Source organism: Anopheles gambiae, chromosome 3, assembly GCF_943734735.2.
Source record: "Anopheles gambiae chromosome 3, idAnoGambNW_F1_1, whole genome shotgun sequence".
Lineage (NCBI taxonomy): Eukaryota > Metazoa > Arthropoda > Insecta > Diptera > Culicidae > Anopheles > Anopheles gambiae.
In genome coordinates, this window is record NC_064602.1 from 29269159 (window position 1) to 29288145 (window position 18987).

The window sequence follows — 18987 nt, forward strand, 5'->3', positions numbered from 1 at the left end:
AAGCACGCGAAATGGCAATCGCGTGAGGTACAATAAACGGAATACTTATAATCGGTTACCAGCATCGTTAGATATCGTGTTTATCCGGTGGAAATGCTCACAAAAATGGTAAGATGCCTTAAGAGTGCCGCTAATGGTCGCCGACGGGAATATTTGGGGCATAATTAATTGTTTTGATCCCTTTCATCGTCTATTTTCGAGCACAGTTGTAAGATGGAGAGCGTTTAAAAACAAGGTGAGCGCATATTATAACATTTTCATTCCATTCTATGATGGAGTTTTTACCTGAAGATCGAATAATTAGTTTGAACATCATAGTAGAAAAATTATTTCGCAAAATTTTGAGTTACGAAATACTCTTAATCACAAGAAACACATCTAAGGATATAAAACAAAAGCAAACGCTTGAAAGCACACTGGAGCAAAGTACACATTAGCTCATCTCTAATGGCTCCGGTCCCTGGTGAGACAGTCTCTCTGGCGTGTTCTGGGATCAAGGTGAATGTCAAACGACTGGAGCCGGCTTGTCTAAGCTGTCCTGTTTAATTTTTATTTCAGGCCGTTTAGTTTTCTTTTGTTTTTATTCTTTTGCTTTTTATATGTTTGAGGGTGCGGAGTTTTGCTGCTTTCATCTACCGAGAAATACGATTAATCTTTGCCTTGCTACTAGAATGTTTAAGCAGGCTCCTCTCCATGTGAAGCGCACTAGAGATACTTTTAGTGACAGAGAGAAAGAGATCAAAGGGAAAGAAAGAAAAAGATGGAGATATATAATGAGGTAGTGGCATACGTTGACGTCATTCGGTAGGCCAAACATGCTTATTATATTTCTTCAGCATAGGGGAAAATATTTGGCGCATATCGCATCGCATTCAAGCACCACTAGGCAGTAGGTAAAATGATGGCTTAGTCTCAGTTTCAGTTGCCTGTTCAACCATCACTGCCGTACATCAAATACAAGCGTGCTAGAGGCAGTATGTTTAACTTCTACTTGGAGCGAACCTGCGCGGAATTGCATCCGTTCCTTATCATACAAAAAAATACTGATATGCGGATCGAAAATTGGCATAACTTGGTAATGTTTATCTATGGGTGACTTATAACTCGACCAAAGATTCACATTTCCAATATCGCAACATGTCTGATGATGAATCTTGTTCTGCGCTCTCTCGCATACTCCAACGCATCCTAATACAACCTAAAACGAAGACTTATCGAGCACTCTTTTAGCTCCTACTGCACCGAGCGAACATGCGAGCAATATATTTATACAACAGCGAGTTGCAATTGCATTAACAATATTCTCTTACACACTGACTGCAATGAGTAATCAGATACCAACGATCCGAGCAACCATGACAGGGGAAATAAATGTGGAAGCATCGACGGTCCTCCTATTCTCGTCGTACATCAGAGGACGCTAGCTTATCGTCCAGAAGTATCGAGTTCTCAACACCTTCCTCTGGCGTTTCTTTTCCCTCCTCATGAAAAGTGAATGAGAGCTGCAGAAAAAAACATAGTCACAAAGCCAGAACATGCTACACGTGGTAAACTGGAGTCGAAACTAGACCACTGAACCTTGTACCCACCGTCGTCCCGAAGCGTCTTCTTTCCACGTGATATCGAATGAATAATGTACGGCTATTTATCAGCCTCAGGGGGCAGCAAGAGCATACGAAGCACACACACAGGGAGAATTATTGCAGCTCAGGTCAACCATAACCACCTCGTACGTTTTACCAGTCGAACGTTGCAATGAAGTGCAATAAAAACACTACGACAATGAAACAAAAATCAGCCAGCAACAACTAAACTGCATCCGGATAAGAATGAAGAATGAATGAAACAGAAGCTGGAAGTTGGTATAGGTGGCGGCGTGTTTCGACTTCGGGAGAATTTAATGGCCTCCTAGTTTTTCTTCGTGTTTGCATTAATTACGCTAGTGGTCAGTAGTCAAGTAATCGCTCTTCTTGGCCGTTGTGATCGTGTTTGAAGCTCACCGTGTTCTGTTGCACCGGAACAAATCCTTGAGGCATTGACATTGTGTCCCGAGTTCAATACAGGTGGCCGCTTTTTTATAGGTATCCTGTGAGCTGATTTATGTCGATACTGGTGACCTGAATTGTTGTTCAGAATAAAAATTTCGGGACAGGCGGACCCAACGCAAACCAAATCTGTCTTGTTACTTGGTTGGAGGTCACCTGTACACATCTAGGAAATAAATCCAGACACTAAAACTCTTGTCTGAACCTGTTGGTACATGAATTATGCACGTGATTCAGTGTGTAGTAAAGGGTCTTAGCTACTCACACAAGAAAAGGATAGTCATCAAGGATAGGCATTGAAATTTATTGATACAAATATTGAACTTCATTGTGTTTTTTTCCCGGAAAGCGATGGATAGCCTCTATCGCCAAGAAGACAACTAACAACTTTTGTCCGAGTGGAGAACCTTAGCAACTCTATTATTGGTGCCCGTCTGATGCAATATATGCATCAGATGATAAAGTCTGGATCACTGGAATCAAACACTCTTGACAGTAGAATGGGCTATGGAAACCCTCTTTTGCCTTTCCACATGGTTTAAAGGGTCCTTCTGAGAACCTTACGCTTATTTGAGGCTAACAGGATTTTGCAGGAAAATGGTGGTATATGCATTTTTTTTTTAATTTTGAAATGCATGACCTGAATGGTCATTAAGGTTTTTTCATTCCGTCGAACTAAATACGTTCTTGCAATCCAGATAGTAAAAGTCAAGCGAAAATTTCTTGCTCAATGATTTAAAAAAAATGGAGGAAGTAGCTAATTCAACAGCATTTCTTAATGAGCAGGCTTAGTTTCTAAAGTCATTGATGTGTCGATAGGGCTTAAATGTTGTCTTAACACTCTAATGCTCAGCGTTGATTTTACATATTTCTTTTTCACAATTTCCCCCAAGGAGCGGTCGGTAAACTGCAAAACTACCTTGGGAAAAATGGCTCTCACCTGGAGAAAAGTAGGAAACGAAAGCAACGACACGTTTCATAACAGCATTTTATGAGACATTCCACACGCCAGCTGTTTTTAGGTAGCCGTCTCAAAGGCTTTTGCGTGTCCTTGCCATAATCCTTGCCTGTCGGCACAAAACGGAAACCAAGTGCTTACTAGTGACTCACACCGGCCCGTGGTTCATTATTCGGGCTCGTGCGTAGAATTTTGTTACTACCTTCGGGCTAATCCTGTCCTCGAGCTAAATGCGAAATGTACGCACTGTGCGATAGCTGCCGGATGCTTTATGGTCCCAGCCCATTGCTCGTGCCAAGCGTTTGCCAAAACGAAACTGTGAGGAATAACTGAAAAAGACCACAGCTTTACCTCAGAATCGAAAGACGCACGTGAGGACTTGTTGGGGCAGATCGGTATCGTAAATTTGACACCTTCTTTTCTCGCGCGAGACAAAACAAGCGCCAGTGACCCCCGCACCAAAATCGCTTGTGTTCATGGTTTATGTACACCGAAGTGTGTGGCATGCAAATTTTGCTCTTACCCACACACATTCACATGCCAGCACCAACATTCAAACATTATGCTTCCTGCGGGAGTCGTTGGATGAGGTGTTTGGTGAGATTGTTTTGTTTTGCTTTCCCTTCTTTGCGTTCGTGCGTACGTGTGTTTGCTTGCTTGCTGAACATCATTTGCCATTGCTGTCAGCAATCTATTGAAGTAACCGAAGCAATGGCTGGTTGTGGTCGAAAACAACACCGAACGAGCCTAACAAAAAGAGCCACAACATGTTGACACTTTCCATCCCACACATGCTGGCCGCGCTCTTGCTATATTACTACTTCAAGCTTTTACATGCCACACGACTATCATTTTCCGAGTTACACTCTCAAGAGATGATTAAGAAGATGGGTAGCAAACACAAAAAACAACATTCACTCATGTGGAAAAGTTAGTCAAATAGATGACTAACTTTCGCATTGAAAATAAAACAAGTACACTAAAGCATTCTCTACAGCCCTTCAGTCAGACAAAAAATGCATATGAAAAGGGGAAATACTCAGTAAACTGAGCAGATAGGCATACATTAGCTTTAATTTATCTCAGATAAAACATTCCATTCCGCAGCACCACCCAACGTCAATTGAAAACTTCTCAGGAACGAGGTGCTTTTGTTCTTCCATTTCCATTGAGTGGAACCCCCTTCCCTAAGGTCCAGAGCGACGAGAGAAGAGACGAAAGAATCCGGCTCTGGAACAAAGAATGAAACTGAGTCAAGCGTGCAGGGTTGGAATAATTTCTTGGGAAAACTTTTAATCGTTTCCTTGTCTTTGAACCGGCAACGGTAGGGACTCGTCGCCCGAGACAATGCGCTTGCAAGTATTTAACAGTACCTCTTTTTTGCTATTGTTACCCCAATGGAAGGTTACCACACCGCACGGAAATCCTTCCTTCCTTCGTGGAGGTTCATTAAGACAGACTTTAAAGGTAGGTCCGTTTTTTGTGCGGTTTTTGTGGTAGAACCTGCATACCAGAGGTGTATTCTTCCGTCACACTAAGGATGTTACATATACGTTCTAAGAAAAAGGAAGCTTTGGTAATTTGTTGATTAATTATGTTTTGTTTAGGCTTTATATTCATATTTTTTACGACCAACAATATCAAAATACTGTGCCATACTCTTGACTTTCCCCAAATAATCCGATCGTAAACAACAGAGACTTGTGTTTACCGCAACAACCGCAGAACAAGAGCGAAGCAGTGAAGCAACATGACATGATAGTTTATCGTTTGGCAAATTGTACATCAACCCGCGGGCTTTATGCCGTGGTAAACTGTTTTAAGTTCCAAACCACATTTCTAGCGTTCAGCGAATTCTAGCATCAACAGTAACGAAAGCCTGCAAAGTTTCTACCAAAAGTTTTTGTACAACAGCACTGGAAACTTCGTACTCATATGCACCGGCGCATTATATTATAAAACTTTGCATTTTTCGAACCACCGGGAGCATGGGAATGGGATGTAGCAACACATTTCATGAGAAGGAGTTCACCCGAACTAGAAAGAAATTGGTTCAAAAAGATGACCAACAAGTGTGTTTGGTGTTTGAATTTCTTAAAGCAAAAGTAAATCCTCGTTCCTCTGGTTGCTTTGAGCTTTGTTTGCTGACTTTACGCGTTGCGGTAGTTGGGATGTGATCAAGGAACGACTCGGGCAACAGAATGATCTTCCTTGTGGGATTGCATCGGGTCAATAGGTGGGTAGTGGATTGTACGCGTTTCTCGATTGTTAACATATAAGAATAAAAAACGGCTACAGATTCTTATTGAGATGATATTGTTTTTCTAGAGATGACTGAATAAGGATTTAAGTTTAAAAACATAAATAAATTTCACCATTATTGGTATTAAACACTATTTATTAATTTTCTTAACCACAAAGTAACTTAGATTACCATTTTCGATGACATCCATTTCCTTCTACTGCTCATAATCCATTATCCATTATTTTGCGCTGACAGTCAGTCTTGGCAGCAAACAACTACCGGGAAAACTTTTCCATTCATTTCTGCGTGCTTTGTTTCCACAATCACTGCTACTGGGAAGCCTTGGTGGTGTCTGAAATCCATTATTATGGACAATCACGATGAGTAAATTAACATTGTCGATACTTTTTCGCACCACGACAGCTGACTCCCAGTGTCCATCCTGTCTGGTTCGCATTCCGCTGAGCATTCATCGTGTAGCAGAGCATTATTTACAAACTTACAAAACATTCGTCAAGTGTTTCATATTTCATTCTTTTGCTCTCAAAGTTCGGCTTCCATTTCTATCGTAGCGGCCTTTTTCGTAAAAGAAACTTCAGTCAAAAGCCGCATTCTGAAATTGCATGTCTACTTCTTGTTGTTCTCAGACGTTGTGTTGAGAATGGTTTTCCCATCAGCAGACAACACTGAAATTGAAATGCTAATGGTTGCAAGAGTGGGCGCTGAAAGGCAAGCAACAGTATGCTAGGCAACGAAAACAATGTTTTTATTTTTTTTTTAATATTTCTCGCCATTCTTCTTATCTTATCTATCTCTCTCGGTGTTGTTTCGCTTTTACCGGGCGAGAAGAAATTTCATCAGAAAGCAAATTCTTCTCTTCGCAGCAGACAATGGAGAATGAGCAATGATGAAATTCTTCTCGTCCAAGTGCTTTACGCGAGATTTTTCTCTAGTTTTTTTTATTGAATCGATTAAAAATGGGATTTAAAAAAGTTCTTCGTTTTTGGAGGCCATTGCACTCATTTTAAAGAAAGATTTTATAGAAGATTGGATCTTAAAGGAATAATTGGATAGGTTTTCCACAGGTCAAGTGATTTATGCTCTTGGTACAACCAAGTCGAGAGACTCATTCACGAGAAGAAAAAATCGCTTCAACTCCAAAAAAGGTAGAAAATTACTCAAGAGCATGCACATTTCTCAAGCGATTTCATAATTTTTAAAACTAGTATCTTGTAAAATAAAGATTTCATTGTTTTTTTCCAAAAAGATTGACCATGAATTTCACAGTATTTAGGTCAGACAGGTTTTTTTGCACAGGGAAAAATGTAACCACGCTTTTGATTAATTGCGAGCATTGATAATGTTAATGGTTTGAATATCGTTCCAAAACTACTACTTACAACGTCCTGCACTACAAATGAATCTAAATTACACAACCATGTTTTATTCTCGCCATTCCATATGAAATGAGCGTTATTATGGATGCATTTTTCCTCATTTCGGTCTTTTGTTTTACAAGTACATAAAGCATTTTCAGTGCGAACAAAATTTGCTGCCTCCACGCAGAAAGTGGTTCCAATTGTTTGTACACTTCCACTCTCCTGCATGTTGAGCTGCATGTTGGTCCAATTTACAGAGCATAATGCACACCACCGCTACCAAAACCCCATTCATTGTCGTTTTGTCTGGGCCGTACCAAACCAATTTTGCTCTGCATGTGTTCGTGAGCCTGCATAGTCCTAAAATAACAAGCCTACAATAGCGACCACTTTAAAACGATTGCTGCAGTTGCAGTCTCACTCGTTTTAAAGCACTTAAAATGTTCTTTGAAAAGGCTGCAGTTCACGGCATGTACTTTGTTCTTTAGCGATAACATTGGACAAATCTGCGGAAGTTTGTGGTTGGTCAATTTGCCATCGCTTGGAACGAAACTAAATTGCTGATGCCCAGTGGCGCAAAGTGGGAGCAATTTCAGATATGAGCTTCAACAATGCTTAGATAGTGAAAAAGTTATGATGCGACGCAGCTGGTACGATTAAGAACAATGGTCATGATTTACAAAGTTTTGTGCTTTTTGACGATGTAGATAATACTAAAGAATTGCAATATTATGGGGGAGTTTTTCTAGCTTTACATTCACTATGCAAGGCTTGTTATTTCAGTTTAATTAGTAGTTCCACAATCAGCTTCATGCTGAAATTTATCAAACCATAATATGAATAATTTATGGCGTTGTAAAACACACCAAGCACACAAAGCTTCCTCCATTGCGCATACACTTCACATAGGAGCAGGTAATTGTTCACTTGTTTCTGCTTGCCTAATTAATTCCACTGCAATTTGCTTTACTCAACATCGTTTTAAAAACAAACAAACATAAACTCCCGACACTAAAAGTTGATCGCTCAAGTTAAACTTCAGGCACTACTAAACATGCGCAGTTTTGGAGGTTAAGGCACAAACCAAGAGAATGGCATAATAACCACAAAAAAACGAACACTACTACCGAAAAACTACCCAACGCTCAATTGCCATCGGAGCGAAAAATAAAAACGCTGCAGAATTCATTTGCGTTTTTGACTGTGCTTTTATATGCCGAACTTTTGCCCTGCGTTGAATTTGTTGCATGGTTTGCTTTTCGTCGAGCTCTGGAAATTTTTTTGTAATTATGACCACTTAGGCAAAATAAACAAACACACAAGCTGGACGGAGTTTGTTGCCGACGAATCAACCTTTTGTTCACTTGCTTTTAAATCGCTTTGTAAATAGGCGGTAGTTTACTACAGTTTAACAAGATTATGGTTTTATTAAATGAGAATGCGTTGGTAGTGGAAAATATAATTTTGTCGGTCAAACTTGTGAAGGGTTTTTTTTCAGAACATTTAATTATTCATCATTGAAAATTGAGTAAATTAGTCACCAACGAAGAAGCTAAAATTAGAGTAAAACAGCACAGGTTAAAAGTAAATAATTTAATCTGCTCTTTAGCTCGTTGATTACCGTTGCTTCTTTGGATAATTATCATCGGATCACGAAATCAATCCCAGCTGCGGTAGCAGGTGCTAATCCTTTTTACTTATCCTAATCTCTCATCGTCTCAAATTAATGAATACTTAGCACTGATCGGAGAAAGCGTTGGCTTGAGACATAACAACCCTATTCTTCTCAGTTTCTTTAACTTTGTCCCAATCACCTGCATTATGGCTCGCTTTAACGCTTTGAAGAAGCCATAAATCTGCACAACAATCAGTGGAGCAATCTGATTAATAAACAGCTCTAATAAATAATTAATAGGCCAAAAGAGGCGAACCATCTTGTTACCAATGGTGGGGTGATGGTCGTTCTTTGATGGTTGAGACTGATAACAATGAACAGTGTTCCTTTCCCTTCTTTTCAATTATTTGACTATGATGAGACTTAAGAGCTAACTTAATGATTAAATGGGATGTTGATTACCATAAAACGTTTTGATTACCATAACTTAATACTCAAAATGGTTCAAACCACTTGTCTGTTTGGAATTGAGCAAAGTCGTTACCAGCTTTGCTTGAAACACGAATACGAGCAAAGGCATTTAAGAAACAAAAGAGCAAACAACAAACAGTCAAAACATAAAAACAGTCAAAATCATGATTCCCCATTGGTGGGAAATGTGCACATTCAGGAACACAGACTCCTCAAAATCAATTTATCTGCCTTGAGCAGAAACAACGACAAAACCCCCTCACAGATCTTAACATTCTCATGCAGAATGTGATTGTACTCTCTCTAGCTACAACCAGACCTCGTCACAAGCGGCAAACCCTTGTCGACACGTTGGCGAAACTAGCTTCCAAAAAGTGGACCCAAAACGAAGAAATCCTTTTTATCGATTTTCACATAGCGACTGTTAGATGTATTTTTTTCAACCGCTTATCCTCTGTGAACCGTTAGCCTACATGCAAACTGATACAAACGTTTGTGGTCGGATCTCGAGTTTTCACTTGGCACTAGCGCTCAACGTTTTGGATGAAAAGCCTCTCATTCACAAATGTCCTACGACTCGTTTTACGTAAGCCTTTAGATGGTTTCAGTTTTTTCCCATTCCTCATATCTGCATACCTAGCTAGCACGAAACAGCTGCCGATCGGGTCACCGTTCGTTAGTGACACATTTTTGTAGCTCTAAAAATGGAAAGAAACAAACCCAAACCAAAACAACGGCACAAAATTTGATCAACACCAGTCGAGACCGTTAAGCCAACCGCTAATCTCATTCGCACAACGTGTTGCCCGGTATCGTTTCGAGCCTGTTCGGAATGTCATTCATCAACAGAGAGGTCGAAAATATGTCACCAGCTATGTGCACCGTTGGTGCGACGAATAGACCCGTCAAAACGTTACGACCACAGTTTATGCGTCCGGTCTCAGAAACGTATTGGAAAGGCACGAACACTCGTTTCATCCATCAGTAGCCTTACAGCATTTTTCTTTATTTTTTTATTTTTTATTTTGTTTCCGTTGTGGCCTTTCATTCTCTTTGCAATCTTTTGCAATTTGGTCAAGGCACGAAATTCGACGCTTTTCCGCATAACCAAATTTTTGGACGCGTTATTAATATTAACACGACCTTGAGAGCGTGCCAAAAAAGGTGTTCCACGGTATCCGATAACAGGGTACGGCTGCCGTTGTAAGTTTAACCACCGATTCCAACTACCGAGACATTATTCATGGTTTGTTGAGTATTGCTGCTTCTTTATTCTGCTAGAAATGGAACCCAGTGTATGAAGCCATGTCCGGGAAGCATAACGCTAAAAGTTGTCCAGCATCAGTGCAAATGAACGAAAGAGGAGAGAAAGAGCAAGGTGACAAAAACACACCCCAAAAGCTTTCAGCCACTGGTCCTTGGTACTTGGTATGCGATGGTTTTGGCAAATTTCATTTTGTTATTTTATGGAATTATCGCTTTCCTTTTCCACTGCCGGTCTGTTTCGGGGCGAGAGAATTGAGAGTCCGAATGGTTTCGGGCTCTAGTTCGGAATAACATCGATACGGGGAAATAATAATAATGCTTCGAGCGAGCTACCCGTACCATGGTGACCCATATTAAAAAGTATAGTTGGTGTAGCTCGAGTGAAAATGCTGTTTGCTTGTAAGCATTTTCCACGAATACAGGCAAAACGGGGTTTCAATAGAAACAGTGTTTGTGAAGGTGGACCTCACCTTTTCTCTTTTCAGACCGGCATGGAGTAGTTTTATGAAATGTAGAATGTGTAGAATATTTTTGGGATACCAATACGAAAATTGTACAAAAAGCTTCATATTGGTCCTACCTTTTTATGTCCTAAAGCGGTACACAAGATTAAACTTTTCTCTTCTAATGAAGCCGCCTAGGGGCCGTCCATAAATTACGTAACGCTGAAATTGGGATTTTTCGATTCCCTCCCCCCCTATCGTAACAAAACGTAACGTTGGAGGAGACCCCTCTTCCAAAATTACGTAACGCATGATCGAACACCCCCCCTTAATTTGGTTTTGCATCAACAAATACAAAAAAATATGGGTTTATATTTTGTTATTTGATTGCTTTTATAAAGTATGCAGAGTTGTTTTAATTAATGTTTAATTAATGAAAGGAAAGTTAGATAAAAAAAATTATAATTAAAGAAACGCATAATATATATGTTGAGCATTTTTAGACATCTTGCCAGATTGGCTTCAATTGTTCAGTGATGTTTATGATGGGAACACTATCTGTTTCGATTACATTGGCATCTTCTTCATTCCATATGGCATCTTCATTATGTATGTGTATTACTTCTTTAAGCCTATCATCATTCTTTTATTCTGAAGTAAGGTTTTTTTCCCTTCTCCTTGGCTAGCATGCATTCTCAAATGCTCGTTTGAGCGTTAGCAAACGTTAGCAAAACGTATTCCCTATCAAAAGATATAAAGAAATAAAAGTGCAAAACTTACCCAGGTGGGCGATCATTTGTCAGTGACCAGTGATAGGATTGTTTTACGTTACGTAACAGAATGTGAACCCCCCCTCTCCCCTATGTAACAAACCGTAACGCTACAGGGAAACCCCTCCCCACCCTTTGAGCGTTACGTAATTTATGGATGCCCCCTAGTCGTTTGTGTAAAAAGCTCATTTAATGGAGACGCCTGGTTGCTTTTAAAATCAAAGTAGCAAACAATATCCCCGACATGTTACTAACATTCACTCCCCGAGTGAACTATCTCAATGCATTAGAAAGGATTTTTTTCTCGTTTAATGCGAATACAATCACACGAATGTATAACACAAACAGACGCACATCAGACCCGGTTCATCTCGCCATCAAGACGAAAATTTAATCTGACACATCTGCTTAATACACATTTGTTCCCGGTTCCCGTGTTGAACCTGTTCTTTTCTAGCAAATTTATAAGCAAGCAACACACCACCTCTCTACTGATAGCAACAATCAACGAAACATTTTTCGAGCTTGAATCAATTTGCAAAGAATCGTCAAAACACACTTAAACACATCATGTTAGAAAAACTGAATAAACAAGTATTCTAATAGATTTTGTTGTAGTGAAACCTTCAAATTTTTGGTTAGTGGATGATCTTTCAAAAATTCATTTTTGATCGTGTAAAAAAGCTTATTATTGAAGTCTCTTTTATTCAAACTTTGTTTCAAATAAAATAAATATCGAGCACTTGTTGTTGTTAGAAATCGACTTCTGAACGCATTTGGTTTAGTAAAGCAGCAAATTATCCGATTCTCTCGGAATAGAAAAACTAAACTTCCCAAGCACTACCAAACTTCCGTTTCAATTTATTCCTGTATTTTTTTATTGTTCATTATATGCATCTCTGATTATTTCAGGAAATTCATTGAGTGCCTCTAAAACTCATCAACTAATCCCTACACGTACACTGGTGTTCAAACTTTGCCACTTTCTCACCCAAAAAATAACCAAAAATTAAGCTGCTCATAACTTTACCGTTCCAAGCTGCTGTCCCAGGAGATGCTTGACGATTTCACCATTTTTATGCTGTTTTATGGTTTCACACTGCACCGTGCACCACAGCATGAGCATTTCGATAAATATTTATGAAACCGTGCGCAACCCGGCCGATGTTAACCTGCAAAGCTGTGAGCCGGAAAAGCAGACTCCCAAAAGATCACCGGAAAACCGGAGGTGAAAATGCGGTTTTAACGCTTCGTCTGTAGCGGTGGCAGGGGAAAAATAATTTCGTGCATAAACTGCCGCTAGGGCAGGTCCCGCAGCTTGTACGGGTTGTTATGGAAAGCAGGAAACATGAAAAAATGTTAAGCTGGTTGGTTATAGCAACAATACCTCCTTTGCAGGTGTGAGGCATTTTTTACGTGTGATGTTTTTCACACATGAGAATCATTATTATAAACAAAACGAAACGCCTGCTCTGGAAAATGGAAGCCACACTCATTTGAATTCTGTGTTATTGATACAATCAATTAAAATAAACACAGCATACAAAGAGATGCAAAAATTCTGGTTTCCTTTCAATCTGTTTAACCTATTGACATAATCATTCACTTGAAAAGGTTGCATTTACACGCACTGATAGCGCAAAAGTCAAAAATTGAGTTTTGCTGAAAAGCGTCAAATTTCGTACCTTGACCATATTGGAAAAGAACACAAGCTGTATTGGATTAGTTTGGTGTGTGGAGCAGCATAGTTTAAAGTATTGAATGAAATTACAGCTCAAATGTTAGAATAAATACAAAACCATTTATAAAAATACTCAGAAAAGCTTGTCGGTTTATTTTTTAAAATGATAAAAGTTTAAAAGAATAAAATATGCAATCCATGGTAAACCTTACATACAGACTATGCTCCATCTACTTACTTGTAGTAAATAATTCCTTTTTGCTTTTGATCCAATTTTGGCAGTGTTTGTGTCAGCCGTTCTTTTATAAATGCATTATCCCAAAATGTATCCAATAAAACGCAACGCAATTGACGTTATTTTACCAAAACCGCATGCTGTTCACGCTTGTTCCTTTGCGTGGTTTATGCGATCGCAATTCACAGGCTCTGCTTCTGCTGACCGCAACACAAATTGTCAATTACCGTAACAGACACTGTCGGTGAGACACCACCACACACTGATACATCCACAGCTCCGAGGTTTAATACCAACAAGAATCACAAAAACACAATCTCCCATAAACCCCCAAGTAGCGAAAAACACTGTAAAACGAAATGGAATGAAATAGATTAAGCATACAACCGAGGCATGGGGAAGAGTGTTGTTACAATTTTACACTTCCCTGGCCATGCTCTTGCACGACGGCGGCCCATGCAAACATTATCCGGTGTACTCATACGGACATACAAACACACACTCAGTATTCTGCATTATCCATCCATATGCTGAAAACCGATATTCAACACACGGATGGTCTCCACCCGAGTTGGAAAAGATTTCCAGGGAACACTTGTTTATTTATTTATCGCTTCGTTTTATTTAAATCACATATCTTTTTTTCATTTCTGGACCGTATTCCAGTTGCCGGACTGCATAAACCATATAATCGGATACAGGATTTTTTTCGTAACACTTTAGGTGTCATATCCGGAGAGGCGGGTTTTATGCGTCGGATCCCATCTGCTCAGCGGCAAGCTCAAACGAGATATTTTTTCTGAAATAAAATGACACACACTTCTACACTCTCTATTTCACAGAAACATTTGCTTCCCTCCACGCACGGGTCACGTTTTACTTCCCTTCAGCGTACAGCACTCGGGAAAAAGAAATCACACCAGACCGGACTTGCCTCCATTCACAAGGCACCTCAGCAACGTATGCGTCACGCAACCACTACAACCCCGTATGCCAAACACTGCAGTAAAACGGAACTGCTCAGAGAATTGCTTTCTAATCCCATTAAACCGGTCTCACACATTCCACATTCCAATGGCATCTCTCAACAAACACACTAACACACATATCCGGGTCGACGTAAATACAGATCTGCATGCGTTTTATTCCACTGCGTTGCGTACATCACCATCATCATCATCATCATCATCATCAACAACATGATCATCATGAGTGAGTCGTGAAGAATTTCAAATCGCTTTACCAAACATTCCAAGCGCAACAACCTTTTGCGCCAAACACACACGGCCTGATGCACTGCACTTCATTCCGAGCAATTAACGATTAGTGCCTCCGTCATCCCGATGGTAGAAAGGTGCCACTTGTGTGTAAGTAATGTATGTTCCACCATCTAAGGCTTTACCGTGCGACCTTTCGGCATGCCATTGTACAGGTGTGAACGAACACTTTTGCATCCAACAGCATCACTGTCGAATGCTTCTCTTAAGGGCACTTTATTCTTTACTCAAGACTTTTCCTTTTAATTTCATTCTGCGTCTTGCCTTTCTTCATGTATCAAACATCCTTCTTCAAGCAATGGCCGAGAGCAACTTAAAAATAAAAAGCACGACGACTGTTAAATATTGCATCACGGTCGCTTCATTCCGTCCGCTTCAACGGCAACCAAAGAAGAACCCGTACGACATTATGACACTCTGCAAGCAAAACGAGCGTATTGGAGAGCCTCTTTTCTCAGCACACACGTACATTCCTACCTTCGAGCCGTTAAAAAACGTCTGCCTACGATGGTCACCAGCGCACCAGCTAAGGAATAATAATCCAATATTCAAGCGACGAAGGCTACACCATCCACCAGCAACGATTGAAATGATATTTCCGCCGACTTTCGAAAGTATTGACTGTGTATCTTTCTACGATGCGGTTTTCAACGGAACAAAAAAAGTCGTTTTCTTATCACCTCCACCACCGCTACTACACGCAAGCACGCACGCACAGACAACCGTTTCCTGTCAACTATCGTCAACGCTAGTCCCCGAGCTACTGAGTTGCTGTTTCGTTTCATTCGCCCATGGGGTTGACTTCGTTGATTCAAGCTGAGCTGAGTGACTTCCCCTAACCGAACGAAGAAGCTTTCGGGGCACTCACTGAGCCATCTGGGAGGGGGGGGGGGAGAGTTTTGACAGTCACACCAACACAACCGTACGGTTCATTCAAAAACTAGCAAAACGGACAACACACGTTTACGTTTCGAGGTTGGGGTGTTATGATTTTTTGTTTTGTTATTTGTGTGTGAGTAGAATTTGTTTCTGTTCTTGTCTCTCTGTCAGGTCCCAGGCCGTTATCAGCTGATGAGTTTCGATGAGTTTGATTGTGTTTACGTACGCTATGGGAAAAGTTGGTCGATAGGAAACTAAAAAAAAGAGTCTATTTAAATGGACGACATTTGAGGAATCTTTCTAGATCGTTTTAAAAACAAATGTTATCAAATTGAATATTTAGAAATAATTTTGACAATTAAATAACACGGTTCGACAATGTGGCTTAAATTTAAAAATAATATCACCAAATCCTCGACTGAATAGATGTGTATAGACATTTTTTGAATGATTTGATTTGAACCAAAAAAAAATTATAGAATTCAAACGATTTGAGCAAAGCATTATCCCAAGGATTTTCATTTTCGTTTAATCGATCAAGTCATTTATAACAAAGCTCGTTTAAAAAAGACTAACAAAAATAACAAACGTCCATGCAAACGACATAACATATTCCAATAATATTTAAACTTCAACGTATCAGTCGACCTATTATCATTCCTGTTCGATAATGAGCTTTAACAACATTTGCTAACATGCCATGTATCGAGCTGATAATGTTTTAAACAGAAGCAAGGCTTACGGTTCAACTTTCCCTATCCAGTTCACTATAGCTTACTACTGATGCGATTTATTAAACTGTCATCCAATCTCCTCTCGCTTCGTAAGGCTCTCCCAGCAAGAGGTCGTATTAAATTAGCGATTGTGTCATGGAAAATACCAACAGCATTATGAACTCGTATGCACATTGGCCCAAAGCTACCGGCGCAAGATACCATCAACGCCCAACAAAGCCGTCACCAGTGTGGCACATTATATCCCACCAAACACACAGATTAGGTTGTGCCACCGAGTACAATGAGCATGGAATATTCTTCTCCTCCATGCTGACGCATAATGCCTATCCAATGACTTTACCAACCAGTTCATTCCGAACCGAGTGCTGCAAACGCAACGAAAGCTCCGCATGCACCCCGTGGAGTGAGCGAGGATCAGTGGCTTCCGCTGGTTTAAACTCTGTAGCCACAGCTCGCACACTACTTTCATGTCTTTGTGGACATTTATCCTTCCAGCGATGTTGCTTGCCTCACCCAACAGCTCACAGCGGAATCATTTTCATATGACTGAACCCCGAGGATAGGGAAAGTTTTTTTTTCCCAGCAGGGCAGCAATCCTGTCTTTATCTATTCATATCATCCACGCCTTCATTTTTTCATGCCTAGTGTGCGCTGTAGTTCTAGCGGAGCTTGATTATACCATCGCAACTATAGTTCCGTTGATGGAGTGCGAACAGCAGAAGATCCCCCACGGGTTAGTACAACGCTCAGTTCGTGAGGATGAACCATAATGACGTTGGTAACAAATTCCAAATGCCACCGGTCAGATATGCATTAGAATGAAAGATGAGCGTTTGATGTTTACTTTATGACCTTTAATTCGAGAAGAAGAATAACATACATATATATGCATCGAACTCTCATGTTCCGAGCATTTTTGTGACAAAGGCTCAAAAACTCATGAACAACACTCTGAAGCATAGAAAAGTCATGATTCGTAATTTTGGATGATTTTCGAAAAATGTTATCAAGAAAAGCTTTTCTGAACTCCCAACACAATACGCAATGGTATTTAAAACACTAAAAAAACTTAATTATTAGAGCATCGATCAATAACTATTCAAAAATGCTGTTTTTGAACGAATTGTAACACGCAAATTATTTCATTATGACTATTTTCGATCACGTCATCGGCATTGCATTGTGCAGACCACACGCAAACCGAACCCTAGAAGCAAACATTCCATAAGGAGATACACATCGTGGACCAAACGACGTCGACAATCATCATCTCAGCGCTGTACAGGCATGGTTTTCGGATTCGTGCTGGGTTGCAAGCACAAGAAGGCACAAACATCATGGGTTTGAATATCAATTGACGGTTTCAGATGAAAATTGAAAGCTTCTCGCTATAACTTCTATCAACCACTCAACAGCTTGCGTTCATTCGATGTCCCGTCCCGTGCCCGAGAATTGATTTTCATTCAAAACCGCTCGGCGTTGAAGAAGTTTACAAGCACTTCATCGTAAACCGCGACAAGTCTAGGCGCAATTTCGGCACACTTATTGGTGCTCATTGATGCATGATGAGTTACGCGGAAAAAGGGAAAGTTTTGAGAAGAAGAATAAAAAATCCAGGAAAGGAATTGTTTCCAATTCCGATACAAAATCACCCACAATAATCGTCGCTTCTGCATCATACATTTCATTCTGGCGATAAACAGTGCAAAAAACTACCATTATGAACTGATGAGCGCACATTGATACAATTTCACGCTCTTACATGCACATTCACGTTATCCGATTGTCATGGGCTTTGCAGATTTTCCACTTGAATCTCCCGTGCCATGGAAAAATACAAGTGTCATATTCTCATGTCCAGCCCACCTAGCAGCTTCCTCCGGTTTGGATGGATGGAAACGGTCACCACCAGTAACGTGATACAGTCGGTTGGTGACCAGCGGTGGTTTGATTATTTAGTTTGTTTTCTGTTTTTACCACGTGCATTCCGATTACGCTGTGAAGCAGAAATGTATCAATTTTACTGCAAATATTGGTGGCGTGTGCGAAAAATAAACCAGAGAAAGTGATTATTGTATGGTTCGATTGTTGTCTAGATTCCGTTGGTTGACGTTGAACGTTTTCGCGTGGTCATCAAATTTGCTCTCTATTGGTATGATCTTTGTACTGTTTAATATACTTAATTCAAAACTTGGTGTCAATAATTTCAATAATTGATTAACCGAAATAAGTTTATATTTTCCTTGATCATGATGGTATTGAGTTTCTTTGGTAGAATTAGATCTTAAATAAAAACTAAGTCTATGAAAACCTTGAATTCTTTATTTGCTGTGCACTGCTTTGCACAAAGAGTGAATTGTATAAAAGGAAACTATTTATGAACACAATCAAATTTTGAGAAACTTGCTCAAGAGAGCCAATTTTTTTTTTCTTTCTATCAAATCAAAAAGCTTAACACATATTTCACTTTTGAGCTTGTGGGGTAACGTCTCCCATACCAACACGTAGAAACAAAAAACGATCTATTCCTTCCAAAATTCAAAGCCTCTTTGTTCTCGGAAGCATTCATACCCACATCAAAGACACTCGAGACGCTGCCGCGTAAATGTAGCTGTGTATTGTTTGGCAAATGGCAAATTTCGCTTAATCGTTAAGAAAATGCGCTTGTTTAGACGATTACAAACGGCGCTTAGCCTCCCTCCTTGGAACCTTGGAAAGTAATATCGACGAACGAGGAAACAGAATGTTGTTTCAGTTCCGTTCGAGCAATCAGCATAAAACATTGAATTATCATGGCGAATGTTTCGATCAGCTCAAGTGACAATCGGAAACGTGCCGGCGAAATTTAAAAATCCTCAATGCTGTGCGCGTTTAGTCCTGGGAATGTTAACAGAAATGTCGATTGAGCAACTGTTCAAACTATTCAACTGCAGGCTAAACCTCAATTGCTTCCTGTGGCTTGCTCACACGAACCTTGCCATAAATG

The 18987-nt window shown here is 40.0% G+C and overlaps 1 protein-coding gene across 6 annotated transcripts in view; it reads right to left on the reverse strand.

Annotated features, from left to right (window-relative positions):
• Nucleotides 1-18987, reverse strand: part of LOC1280215 (zwei Ig domain protein zig-8) — a 163161-nt gene that overhangs the window by 26196 nt on the left and 117978 nt on the right. Inside the window, exons 1-2 of one of the 6 annotated variants that reach the window (XM_061657611.1) lie at nt 15066-15153; nt 13112-13455 (exon numbers count right to left, since the gene is read on the reverse strand). The exons of 2 other annotated variants lie outside the window; for them this stretch is intronic. The gene's annotated coding sequence lies outside the window, so the exon portion shown is untranslated. Of the gene's footprint in view, nt 1-13111; nt 13456-14854; nt 15154-18987 lie in introns of those variants that run through there. 3 more of the 6 variants (XM_061657612.1, XM_061657614.1, XM_061657615.1) reach the window with 3 other exon arrangements.